Here is a 13,209-nt window from a genome sequence, read left to right as displayed (position 1 = left end):
GTCCATTTGACCCTAAAGACCTGGACATTCCTTCTCTTGTAAAGATATCGGCGTCGCCAACCAGCTCTGTCCAGTGACTTCCTGACTCCACACTCTCTTCCAGAGCAAGTCTCAAACTTAATTCTGAGGACCCTGACACATCTGATCATCACTGTGCAACAGAGAACGTGTTAGCTGGAACATTTCGTTTGTAACTGACTTCTTTCATAGTGTATGCCTTCATTTTCTTACCTTGAAACAGAAAAAGGCGGAACTGGACACAACATGCAAACCATCTGGCATGTGGTCAAGCAAGAATCTCATTAAGAACATGTCCTCAGAGCATTCACTGACTAGTGATGGTATAGAAATACTCTTGCAAACCTGACACTGACGAAGGTCTTAAAAATGAAATTAAGAAACCCAACAGACATCTTTATCTCCACTCTTCTCTCAGTCAGATGTCTTGGTTTTAAACAGAGTTTAGTCTATGGTTTGTTAAAAGCTCAACACAAACATCATTATTACTCAAACTTTAGTTTCTCAGCCACCTCATTTTATCAAAAGTACTTGATGGCAAAAACCTTTACATAGTGTAACAAAAAATGGTGCGGGCACTCCAAGCGTGCTCTGTCCAAACGTCCCACAGGGAGATACTGTGTTGCTCAATCCATAACTTGGTGTCCAATTTTCCTGTAATGCACAGAAAATTACAATCCCAGGTATCAAGAACAGCTCTCCTGTCTGCAGTTGGATGGAGATGTTGCCGTCATGAGCTGAGTGTGAAAAAAAATGTATTGTCAAAATACAACCCCTCTCTCCCCCTGCCCCAATCATTGTGATGTTTTACTGGAGGCAATGCTTGAGGGTTCTTCCTATCATATGAATAAATACAGAAAATAATAAAAAAATAATGCCTGACACCTCACTTCCACATACTTATGTATAATGTCTGCAATATACACAATTTGTCATCTAGTGTTCAAAGTAAACCACTTGCTAACAAGCAGGGCTTGCATGGAGTCTCAGGCCATTTGGGGACCCCAGAGGGCTGACAAGCTTCAAACTAAAGCCACAGCCCCCTATTGTTTAGACAAAAGCTAGTGGCAACAATGGGGTTGCCAGTTGCCACTAGCATTTCATAGGGGTGCCCAACATAAAATAACATTTTTTTTAACTTACATTTTTTATCTTTGGTTTTTTAATACTTAAACTATTTTGATATTATTACTGTAACATTTAATGGTTAATATTCCAAAAAAGATAGAGGTAACAACATGATGATTGAAGATAAAAGACAGAGGCGACATTTATTAAAAACAATGAAGATGAACACTGGCCCCCTCTGAATGAAACGCTAGAGACTAAAACAAGAGGTGACACATTTGTCAGTTAAAGCTGCAAATCATAGCTCATATTCACAATGCATTGAAGTTGCTAAACTTCTTTCTTTTTAGCTGCTCAACTACACCATTTGAATAGCAACAGTAAAGCAACTGAATTGAAGGTGTGAGCTTCTAAGCTTTCCAAAGATATGAGCTTCTTGGCCCATTGCGCATACAGTCTCTTTGAAATCCGCTGGAATACATATCTGAGGAAAATTCAGCATTAAAAAAGAGAAGAAAAGAAAAGAAAATGGAAGGAGGAGCTTTGCAAAATCACTGGACATCACAGAGACCTCCACAGAAATGAATGTGCAAATGGTTGTCAACATACACACGGGGTGGGTAAGGTTTAAACCTTACGTATGCGCATTGTCTTTGGGTGATATCGGCTTTGATTTGATGCTGTATAAACAAACTGAATTGGCATCATGTATTTGCAATTTAGTTAAAATTTCTCAACCCTACTGGAGGATGAGCGCAATTTATCAGACTCAATTTCTACACACTGGGCATATGTAGCGGGATGAAGGTCCCGGATCCTGATTGAAAAGACATTCCCGCTAGTTTGGCTAACGGGGAATTCCCCTTTGGCTGACCTGGTAGAATAACGGTCTTTCGTGTGAGCTGTCTGGGGTTCGATCCCGGCCACAATCTGGGATTTTGACCCAGGACCTTCATCCCACTACACATATATGGATTTCCACCCTCTAATGGGCCAACGGATCATTAGATGCATTGGAGTTATTCAAGCAACACCTATTAGCTAATTGATAATAAAAATGCTTTGTGGTACAAAAGTAAAGTCTTATCTGTCAACATAAAACTATTCGAAGTTCTCCAGATTGTTGGGTTGTTTTTCACATTGTTCTTTTTCATGTTAAACACTGTTGGAAAATCTAAATCACACTATCCTTACATGAGCTACACAAGCTCCGTCCAGCGTTGAGACACGAAGCAGCACACCGGGGATGTCTGGTCGAGTTGTTGGCCACATCTTTGGAAAGGGAGTTTTCCTGCTGTGGTTTTAGAAATTTGAAAACCTGCATGTCGGGAAAGTTTGAAATGTACTGGAAGAGAAGTGTGGTTAGCAGAATGGTCTTACAACCCTGACCGCAACACCGGGGGACGAGGAGTGGGGACGTTCACTTTTCCCCCTTCTCTCAGCTAATTCACTGCAGGTTCCACACTTTTCCACAGACGCCATAAATGTGTAGTTTAATCATGACAATGGTTAAAAGGCATGCTGCCTTCTGATGGTGACGACTTGATGTGGATTTTCCACTAGTCAGCTAAGATGGCAGACGGCTCCATTTCCTGGTTTAAAACATGGAGTCTGGAGCTCTTCAACATGACTCACGGGTATATCCACGCACTTACCAGCTGTCAGCCAGATAACGATGAAGCCAACACTATCTCTTGGGGTATTGCACACATCCTGAACTTAGCCGTGAGGAAAAACCTGGGAAAGCCACTGATGGATTGGTGCAAATGTAATGGAGTTGGCAGATGTGAAGAAGGAACAAAAAAAAAAGAAAAAAAGGGGGGGGGGGTAGTTTATGGATTTTCCTTGGCTAATACTCATAACACACACTGTGTTTGGATAGAATCTGCAGCAGCAGCCAGAGGTTGAGGGGTTAGAAAATGACCTTATGGAAACACTGAGTCATTTAAAGCTGGATCCTGTTCCCTTTAGTTAGAAATGAAAAAAAATAAATAAATCCCACCCCAACAAGGTCTAATTGCCTGAACTGATTGCCTCACAATAATTTTTTCAAAACGACAATGTCCACCACCTCCTTATTTCCACCCTCGTGCCAAACAAACTTTGTAGCAGTGACACCAACTTGCCCCAACTGATGGAGCCAATACCGCAAGGATGGCGGCCTGATTTTTACTCCAGATGCAGATGAGTTACAGCTGTTGATGGGTGGTTTGAGGCAGCTGTGCTTTTCTGCTTTAAAACTGTTGGTGTCATAGCTGACATAAATCTTACCTCTGTAATGGACCTTCAGCCCCAGCTTTGATTGGTTTACTGAGAAAGCAGCCCATGAGAGCTTTTTTCTCACACAACAAATAGCAGCCAAGGCCTTTATCACATCAGAAAAAAAGCCTGAGTGGTAATGACTCAAATGCAAAGGCATCACTTGGCTTATTCATCAACAAAATGTTTAAAGTAAATCAACCTCTCTGTGATTCTTCCTCACAATATCGACTTTGTTTTAATTTCTTCAAAAGACTTCAGAGGGTTGATGCATACCCTGCTGGTTCTGGACACTGAGTGACATTTATATTATAAACTAGAAGCACTCAGAGAGTGCAAACCTCCACCAAGGCCATGGGGTCACTGACGCCATAACATCTACACGCCGTGGAATCACTGAACCTAAAAAAGTCTAACAATGATGATTGCTAGTAAAAAACGTTTCATCTGCTGTGACTGGATAGCATGTATCCTTAGCGCTTGGCATCATAGTTTATTGAAACTTGCACCTTTCCCAGAAGCTACTGTCATCCGAGCACTGATATTGATTTTGCATGTGCTTATAGACAAAAACAAATAAGAGACAAAATTCAATTTATTATTCAACTAAACTGCAAATATATGAATTTTTTAACATTTATGAAACACTTATCTAACTAAATAGCAGTAAATTCTGAAATAGAACTATTTTTTAAGTGTTGCATGTGCTACACAAGGCCATAGGGTCACTGACCCTAAAGAGATTCCCTCCTTGGCACAGTGATCTATTCAACAATTCAGTGTTACAACCAAAACTATGATACATACACTTTTCTTTCCTTTATATTTGACATCCTTGACCATGAAAACATACCACTCGAACTTGGAATCACTTTTATGTCTTTATTAGTTCAAAGGTTATTGCATAAATAATGATAATATCAATAAATAAAATAATAAAATAAAAATAATAATATTGATATTGATAAAATAATATCGGTAATGGCGGTTTTCTTCTGGCTCTGGCTCCTTAACATTTGAAGCTACATCAAATCTGATGACACCTTACTGAATCAGTACAGATTCAGCTACAATTTGGTGTTAGTTGTGCAACTCTAGCTTCATTTGTCACCTCACACTGACACATTTTCTATTTTCCCTATATTTTTGCATATTCTGGATCACCAGATCCGGATCATCACCAAACTTTGTTGTTTGATAGAACATTTGACTGTGTTACACCCTAATTTTTTTTCAAGCCTTTCTGCCTTGTTTTTGTGGAGTTAGAAGCTAGAATGTCAAAATTCCCCCTATCCCGCAATGGTGAAGAATCCTTTAAAAAAATGCCTGGATCCGGATCGTGATCCAAATCACCACTAAAATTTAATAACTTGTTCCTCTTGTCATTTCCAACCACTCCACAAAATTTAATCAAAATCCGTTCAAAACTTTTTTAGTTATCCTGCTGACAACAGACAGACAAACAAACAAACTCGACCGAAAACATAACCTCCTTGGCGGAGGTAATTATATATACTTAATCAATCAGCAATCAGCTTAATCATGGAAAAACAGAAAAAATAATACATATTTTTACATATTTATGAGTCAAATGTGTACATATCCTACATATTTTCCCTACGAGTTGTTGATGATGTCACTGAAAGCAAGATGGCGGATCATCTGACACTGAAAAAATGTGGTAAGTCATCTTTTACTTATTGTTGTTATTGTTATTCTAACTCTAACCAAACCATAAGCATGTGCTTCTGAATATTAAATGTGAATCATTTTGTGCATACATGCAGAAATGCACAGGAATATGCACAAAATCAAACTAAATGCACCATGAGAATACATTACAGTAATACATGCAGTGAGTATTGAGGGACCACACATAGTCGAGTAGGGGCGGTCCACGATTGCTGATTTTTGTCCCCTATTTCTGTTCTGATTTAAAAATTGAGGAACTTCAGCCTGATTTTTTTTAAAATAACAGTCAAGCTTTGCATCACCAACTAGCTTATGCCGCTTACCTATGAGTGGACACAATTTATGTGGTTTTCCTTCACTTTTCCAAAAAGTGAGGGCCTTTGTTAAAATGTCAAAACTGTCTTCTTTTAACTCTATATCAAGAAGAAGGGCCTTTATTGTACATACATACAACAGAATGTGTCCTCTGCATTTAACCCATCCTGATTACAGTTAGAATAGATTACAGATTAGATTCAATAGAACTTTACTGATCCCGTAGGCAGACTCCCTCAGGGAAATTGAGGTTCTAGTAGCATTGTATAGCAGTACACAGGGTAAGAAGCACACAGAGTATCAAAAGTGAAAACAAAAAAAAAAACTCCAGATGTGGAGATGCTGTGTTGGTCAGGGGCAGAGACAGGAACAGACACTAAATAAACATGTTTTGATAGTGGGATGAAACGCAAGTGCCTGGAGGAAAACCACACAGACAGGCTGGAATGGACCTCATGGCCTTCTTGCTGTGCGGTAACAGTGCTAACCAATTAAGCCGCCATACCACCTGATTACCCACTTTCAACTGGTTTTACACAAGATTACTCTGATCTGGACCAGTTAAATTTGATTATTCACATTACTAGCGTCCTGTCCAGGGTGTAACCCACCTCACACCCTATGACTGCCCGGATAGGCTCCAGGCCCCTCTGACCCTTGGTAGGAGTATAGAAAATGAATGGATGGACTCGATGTGGATCATGAATTATCCTGATGTCACAAAGTTCTGCAACACTACTTTTATCACAAATTACACCCGGGTCAGGCCCCATTTGGGTATCAGATTTTTTGTTTTTGCGGCAAAAAGATAGACAATCTGTTGGGAGACAATTTGAGTTTTGTTGTTTGTTTTTACTGTGCATGATTTCATATTTTGGGTTTTTGTGACTTCATCATGATGTCACACCAATCAATCACAAATATTTTACTCATCAGTCTCTCACTACATAGTGGAGCTCTTATAGTACGTAAATGTGATTTTTGGGCTATTTTTAACCAAACTGTTCCAAAAATGAATCATCCGGAGACTTTAATCAAATTAATGTTCACACCAAGTTTGCTGAATATTTGTTGAGCTGTTTTTTATTTTTCATTATTTTGTTCTCACACAACACACACACACATACAAACACACACACATGCAACTAAGTTCAATGCACTGCTCACACAGTGGCCCATTTTTAATATTCTAAAACATCCAGGATTTGCTTTATTGTGTCGACGGGGCTTGAAATCTGACAGTGCAATCAAGTCTGAACATGCTCATCACCGTGGCTTCCTCAAACAAAACACTGTATGTTAAGGGAGGGGTACAAAACTTGGGCCAGGAAAGTTAAAATGAATAAGCAGCTTGCTGATTACATGTCTCGGGTTTTCCATCAACAGACCCCCCGCCCCCGCCTCCCTCCCATCTCCACTGGGCTTCACTTTAAGGAAGCAACTGCATTTGTGATCTGTTTCCATCGCATGTTCAGCCTTGAGAGCATTGTGGTCCGACTAAACTGCACTGTCTACCCCCACTTTTCAGCTGACTGACTCCTTTGCTGTCTGCTGTCTTGGTTTTGAATCATATCCATCAAAATATTGGATGTTTACTTGAAAACTACTTTAATCCAACACGCATTGTTCCACTTCAAGACCAACTTGAACTAACTGAATAATATTGGGTAAAAAATATGAATTGTAATAAAAGTTGAATTCATTCAGAATGTGCACCAAAAATGCACAATGTTGAACTTTTGCTGAGAAACTTTGAAGATACAGTTTTTATATGTTAAATGGACACACAAACGGCAGAACACATATAACATGTGATACTTGTCAAAATAAAATGTGAGTCAAAACCACATTTTTCTTTCTAAAATGTCAAATTTCAACCTGCATATTTCATGTTCAGCAGTAACTTGCTGAACTGATGATACTCAGTTATACATGTCGATAACTGCTGGTAATCACATGCAAATAATTGCTGGTAATCTCATCCACATAAAATCCTTAGAAGATTGCCTTGCATCAGTGAAAAGATGGATGGCTAGCAATTTCCTGCATTTAAATTCTGATATGACTGAAATGATGGTTCTTGATTCAGTGAGACATAGGCGTCAATTTGACCAGCTAATGCTTAGCCTAGGTTCGTGTGTCATGCATCACACTGACAAAGTGAGGAACCTTTGGGTAATTTTTGATCCTACATTGTCCTTTGACCTCCACATTAGAGATATTACGAGGGCTGCTTTCTTCCACCTGCAAAATATAGCGAACATTCGTCCCATCCTGTCTATGGCTGATGCTGAGACGCTGATTCATGCATTTGTCTCTTCTAGACTGGACTACTGCAATGTTCTATTTTCTGGTTTACCGCAGTCCAGCTATAGGGGTCTCCAATTGGTTCAGAATGCTGCAGCCAGACGTTTGACAGGAAGCAGAAGGCTTGACCACATTATACCCATTTTGGCATCTCTTCACTGGCTTCCTGTCCCTGTGAGATCAGATTTTAAGGTTCTGCTACTAGCCTGTAAAATTGTTCACAGACTGGCACCTCCCTACTTAGATGACCTAATTAAACCCTACGTACCGGCCCAGGCTCTGTGTTCTCAGGGTGCAGGACTGCTTTGTGTCCCTAGGGTGAATAAAAAGTCTGCGGGTCACAGTGCTTTCTCTTATCGTGCCCCTGTTCTGTAGAATGATCTCCCTGCGTCAATAAAAAAGTCAGATTCTGTAGAGACTTGCAAGTCCACACATAAGATGCACTCATTTTCCCTTTCATATGGCTAGCATAATGGCAACATATGTTACTATGGTTTTTACCCTTTTAAATTAATTTACTAGGAAACGGAACGGGCTGCGGCCTCAACTTTATCTAAAGTCTGGGGCTTTTAGTGAATCTTAGGGCTAGTGGTCGGCGATCACCTTAGTATTTCTTCTGTATTTGTTGTCTTTCTGATGCCTGATTCTGTTTTTTCTCTCTGTTTGAGGTGGGTGTGGTGTCTACTTCTGCAACCCTCCCATCTTGTGCACTGGCAAAATTTCCTGTATATTGGTTTTGTAAATTGTTTTCTCAATTGTTTCGCTAGCATGGCCCAGGCAGAGGTTCAGCCCTTTGAGTCTGGTCTGCTAGAGGTTTTTTCCTCAACTCATCAGAGGGAGTTTTTCTTTACCACTGTTACCTGTGTGCTTGCTCTCGGGGTTCGTAAGGTTAGACCTTACTTGTGTGAAGCACATTGAGGCAACTTTTTTGTGATTTGGCGCTATATAAATGAAAATAAATCGAAAAATTGAAATAAATTGAAAATTAACTTGTGCAAATGGAAGATTAAATTTGCAGATCACACGTGATAATCAATAAAATTAAACACAGGACAAACTTCTAGGTTGTTTCCCCAATATTCCTAGCCATTGCAAACATGAGTAAATTAATAGATAAGTGAGTCCATCCCTTTCAGATAATGCTATCATCTTGTAATTCACCAAATTAAAAGGACATATAATGAGGATAAACCCATGAGACACTGGTTAAGTTTGATGTCCCAGATGAATCAAAAAAGCAAGCTTGTTTTGCTTATGCAATATATGATCAGTCAGTCTGCCACCTGCTGGATATATCTGGAAGTGTCAGAGGGAATTATCAAATAGATGATGAAAATTAGGAGCAGGTGGTTGAAGTTACATGTACAGCAGCTTGAAAACACCTTGTTTGTCAGTTTCCTAGGTGTTCCTAGGTGTTCTTGTTACAAATTGTTTATTTTAATTTGGTAAAGTTTATTGGAGTTGGAACATTTATTTTATCAGAAAACATCACAAGTAGTGTAGATTTATGGCTTTAGTGTAAACGTATTGCCAAAGATGAGTCAGATTACTTTGAAATGTAATAAGACACAAAATATCACATCAGTCAATCGATCAATTAAATGTACTTTATTGTCCAAGGAAGGAAATGTGGCTTGGGCAAAAATGCTACAACAGAGCAGTACAAAAATGACACAGACAATACAAAAAAACACAAAAACAAACAAACAAAAAACAACACCCCCCCCCCCCCCCCAAAAAAAAAACAACTCAGATACAACATCAATAAATTAAAACTTAGGTATAAAAATATTTCCCATTCAAGATGTTAGACCAAGATAATTTTTCTTCATGTGCATGTTTATACAATCTGCTTCCACTGTGTGAAGGTTTACTCAAATCCACCAAACATTTTAGGAATTTTGGGCCCTGGCATTCTATCCAGGGTGTATCACATCTTTGCCTTGTGAATGCTGGCATAGTCTCCAGCCCCCTGCCCCATGGCACTTAACTGTAGTAAGCAAGCATAGAAAATGAATGAATTAATTTAGGATGAAAGGAAGAGATGCACCTACTAAACTCATAGACAGATGGATAAATGAACAGAGAGATTCCTATGACCCCCCCGCCTCAAGAAAAAGTTTGGATTGCAGGGGGTATAATAAATCCATTAGAAAAAGGTGAACATATATTTGCTTAGGACTTATTGTGGAATTACTAATAACTGTGAAATGACTGAGCCAAACATTACAATAGATCTTTCCCAAATGTAGCAGTGGATTTGAAATCAAAGCCTTGGTTTACGTCAAACATGTGGTTCTCATATCCTGTCATACTGTCTCCACTGCACAATGATCAAGTTAATAAAACACTGACACACTTTACTAAATGTGAACAATGTGCTGCACTTTAAGGACAAAATATTATGGGGTGTATGGCAATGACACCTCAGCATAGATTTAGTTGTCTAATATCAATTCCACTTTCACATTTTACTGTGCACGTGTGGCCTGTGCACGTGAGAATGTAGTGAACAAAATGAAATAAGTGACATCAAACTTTCCAGTTTACCAGAGGGGATTGTTAACATATACAAGGGGTCATATCACCCTGGTGTTTTACATCAACTGAGCGCGTAGCCAGATGTGCAAGTATAAACTGTGGATTCTGTACACACAGGAACTCAGACAAACATGCTCCGCATACTGAAATGGAAAAGATAAAATGAAGGCTAGTGTTTGGACTCTGTGCATTTTAAAATCTAAATATGTCACTGTTATCATAAAATAGTTTATCTAGGGTGCATCGAACAGGGAACATGAGGCAAGATGATATGGTTAGCTAAAGCACAGTAGATACATTGTAATGTAGGACTAAAAGCATCACCGTGTTGGTACAGTTTCCTAACCAATATGTGACTGTCACTGTAAGTACTCTTTTTAAAGGCTTTTGTTTAAGAAAAAACAGCAGGGTGATCTTTCATCTTGGCTTTGTAGACACACCTGGACTTGTCTTGTCAACATGATGGATGAGCCGAACAGGTCAACCTAATATCATTTCACAGTGCTGAGTTTGCAACTTGTGTCAGTGCACCAAACAACTTCATTTTGTACTGTAAATTCACCTGATTGTAAGTTCATTTGAGACAAAAAAGGCTTAAGCTTGGTAGAAAATCATGAGATTGAACTTTCTGATATAAAATCACACAAGGCTATGATACGAGGGACTGGCTTCACAAATTCCTATGTGGCAAAATGGGCGGGTCTAGAAGATTGGTGACGTGGTGACATTTTGCAGTCCCTGCCTCCAATGATGTGTTGTCAGTGTGAAGTTAAACACCATATAAAAGTATCTAATGACACAACTGTAAGGTTTAAAGTAAAATCAACAACAAACAATGAACATTAGTTGGTTAATTGCAAGAATATAAGCTCAGGCAGGCTCAGTTTCAAGTCAACTGCATGCTAACGTCAAGAGACCTGACTTGGCCAGTCACTATACAATATATGGCAACTAGGATGGGTAGACATTTTGGCAATAGAACGTTTAAGACTTGTGTTAATATATGCTGTTAAATATTAGTGTAATAGTGGGGTTAAACATGCAAATATACTAGTAACCCAAGTAATCTTTCATTCAGCTTTATTTTTCATCCTTAGGTTAAAATACATTTCCATTTCAATCAAAACCATGGTTCAGAGTTACACTGAGTTAGGGTTAGATAAAGCATAGTAGATACTTTAGGCTGAGTTAGGGTTAGGTTTAAAGTTAAGGCCAGGGTAAGGGATATGGTTTGCATTGCGGTTACAGCTCATTAAGGTTGAGACAGATATTTATGCTTGAAACATCCACTTAATTATATATTTTATGGCCAAAAAACTCCTAGGCTAGCATGTTAAAGTCCAAAACATCAAAGACTGAGACTTCCTACATTCAGCACTGGGTTATAGGTTCATTAGCTTGCTAGCTAACTCAGTCAATGTCTGAATGATAAGTTAACAGTTGTATGAAGGAATGATATTTGTACTGTGTAGTCATTAGCTTCAACTGGTTTTGGATTTTTGTTTTTCCTCAGTAGAGCAATATTTTTGTAAAAACTGTTTATGTGATATGACATGCTAGCAACTGCAATCTTGCATATTGTATATTTTGTCCTGTCAGAGGGCTGTATTCAAAATGACTTGTGACTGGGCGTAGGTACAACTTCAGAGTTTACCAGTTACAGTGTTGTTATGGACTATTCATACAAGTTATTCACATGACAGCATCATATCTTTAGGAAAATCTGAGCGCATTTTGGGGGAGCTATGATGTAAGAAATGTTCTCTTTTTTCATGGCAGCCTATATTTACTCATACAGATCCAAACTAACATCTGTGAGCTGCCCATTTACCCAATGGCTTTGTTGAGACTGAAGCTATTCTTGTACCTGGATGAGTTTGGTACCATTTCTACTGCCAACAAACTGACTGACATCTTGGAGCACCACATGGCACATGCCTTTTTGTTTTTTTTCTCAGAATGCCATCAATTTCAAAACCTCTTCAGCCCAATCCACAATCACTTTGGGACAACCAATGGCAAGGATAGTGCAGCTTGGAATAAAACCAGGCCAAGTCCTGTGTACAGTCCGGACTCAACTTGGGACAACTTGGGCTAACACTTGATGCTTGATGTGAAAATTAGATGTGTCAAGCCGACTCCAAGCCACCTGAACTGACGCAAGTCAGGCTGAGGCATCCAGGAGTTTGACATAATGGCACTCCCAACTGAGTCATCCGTGAGCCATACAGAGTCGCCATGTGGGAAATCTGTTTTAAGGAACTTGCTTGCCTACTGCTTTTTTTTCATCCTCCCAACCCAAATTTAACTGTTTGGTTGGGGGAATTAAACTGATGACTCTCTAATCACAAGTCAGTGTCTACTATTACGCCAAAATAAAATGAAATTCACTCTGAGATTTTTCAGTGAGGGTGCGTCAGAGTGGTCATCCTCATGTTAAAAAATGCATTCTTATGGCAAATTTTGTATGATATCATAGAAAAGTTAAGCATGATACATATTCCTCTGAGTCTCCATGCACATGTGCAACACACATTATATGTTCAATGCTTAGAAGAGCTGGGTTAGGGTTAGTTGTTGTTGTTAGTCGTTGAATAACAATTTTATGCTTTTTTTTATTTCAAAATGGACAATCCGCCATCTTGCTTTTGGTGATGTCATCACCAAGCGCTGACTGATGAATACCTGGGATATGCAGGAATTGTTGTGCATTACTTTTTGTACTTTTTCCTTCGAATATTCATGAGGATAACAAGCATTGTACAGTAATAACAAATAACATGCAGTTGTTTTCCAGCTGTTTAGTGTTAGCCTTGAAAAACGGGGAAAAGAAAACAACAAAAAACAAATCAAAACCACGGTCTGTGTTTTAGAGCGTACAATCCACAGTGCCAAATACATCTGTTCACCCTTTCATGTGCAGATTGAGGTATTGGCATAAACTCTCTCTCTTGATTTCACTGAGATTACACAAAGACATGAGCACAATCACAGACATATGACAGTTAA

General features: G+C 39.0%; 1 protein-coding gene across 1 annotated transcript in view; it reads right to left on the bottom strand.

The window, feature by feature from the left end:
- Positions 1-13,209, bottom strand: part of col5a2a (collagen, type V, alpha 2a) — a 129,908-nt gene that overhangs the window by 89,750 nt on the left and 26,949 nt on the right.

The sequence above is a fragment of the Thalassophryne amazonica genome, chromosome 14 (assembly GCF_902500255.1).
Source record: "Thalassophryne amazonica chromosome 14, fThaAma1.1, whole genome shotgun sequence".
Lineage (NCBI taxonomy): Eukaryota > Metazoa > Chordata > Actinopteri > Batrachoidiformes > Batrachoididae > Thalassophryne > Thalassophryne amazonica.
This window is presented reverse-complemented; position numbering and strand designations above follow the sequence as displayed.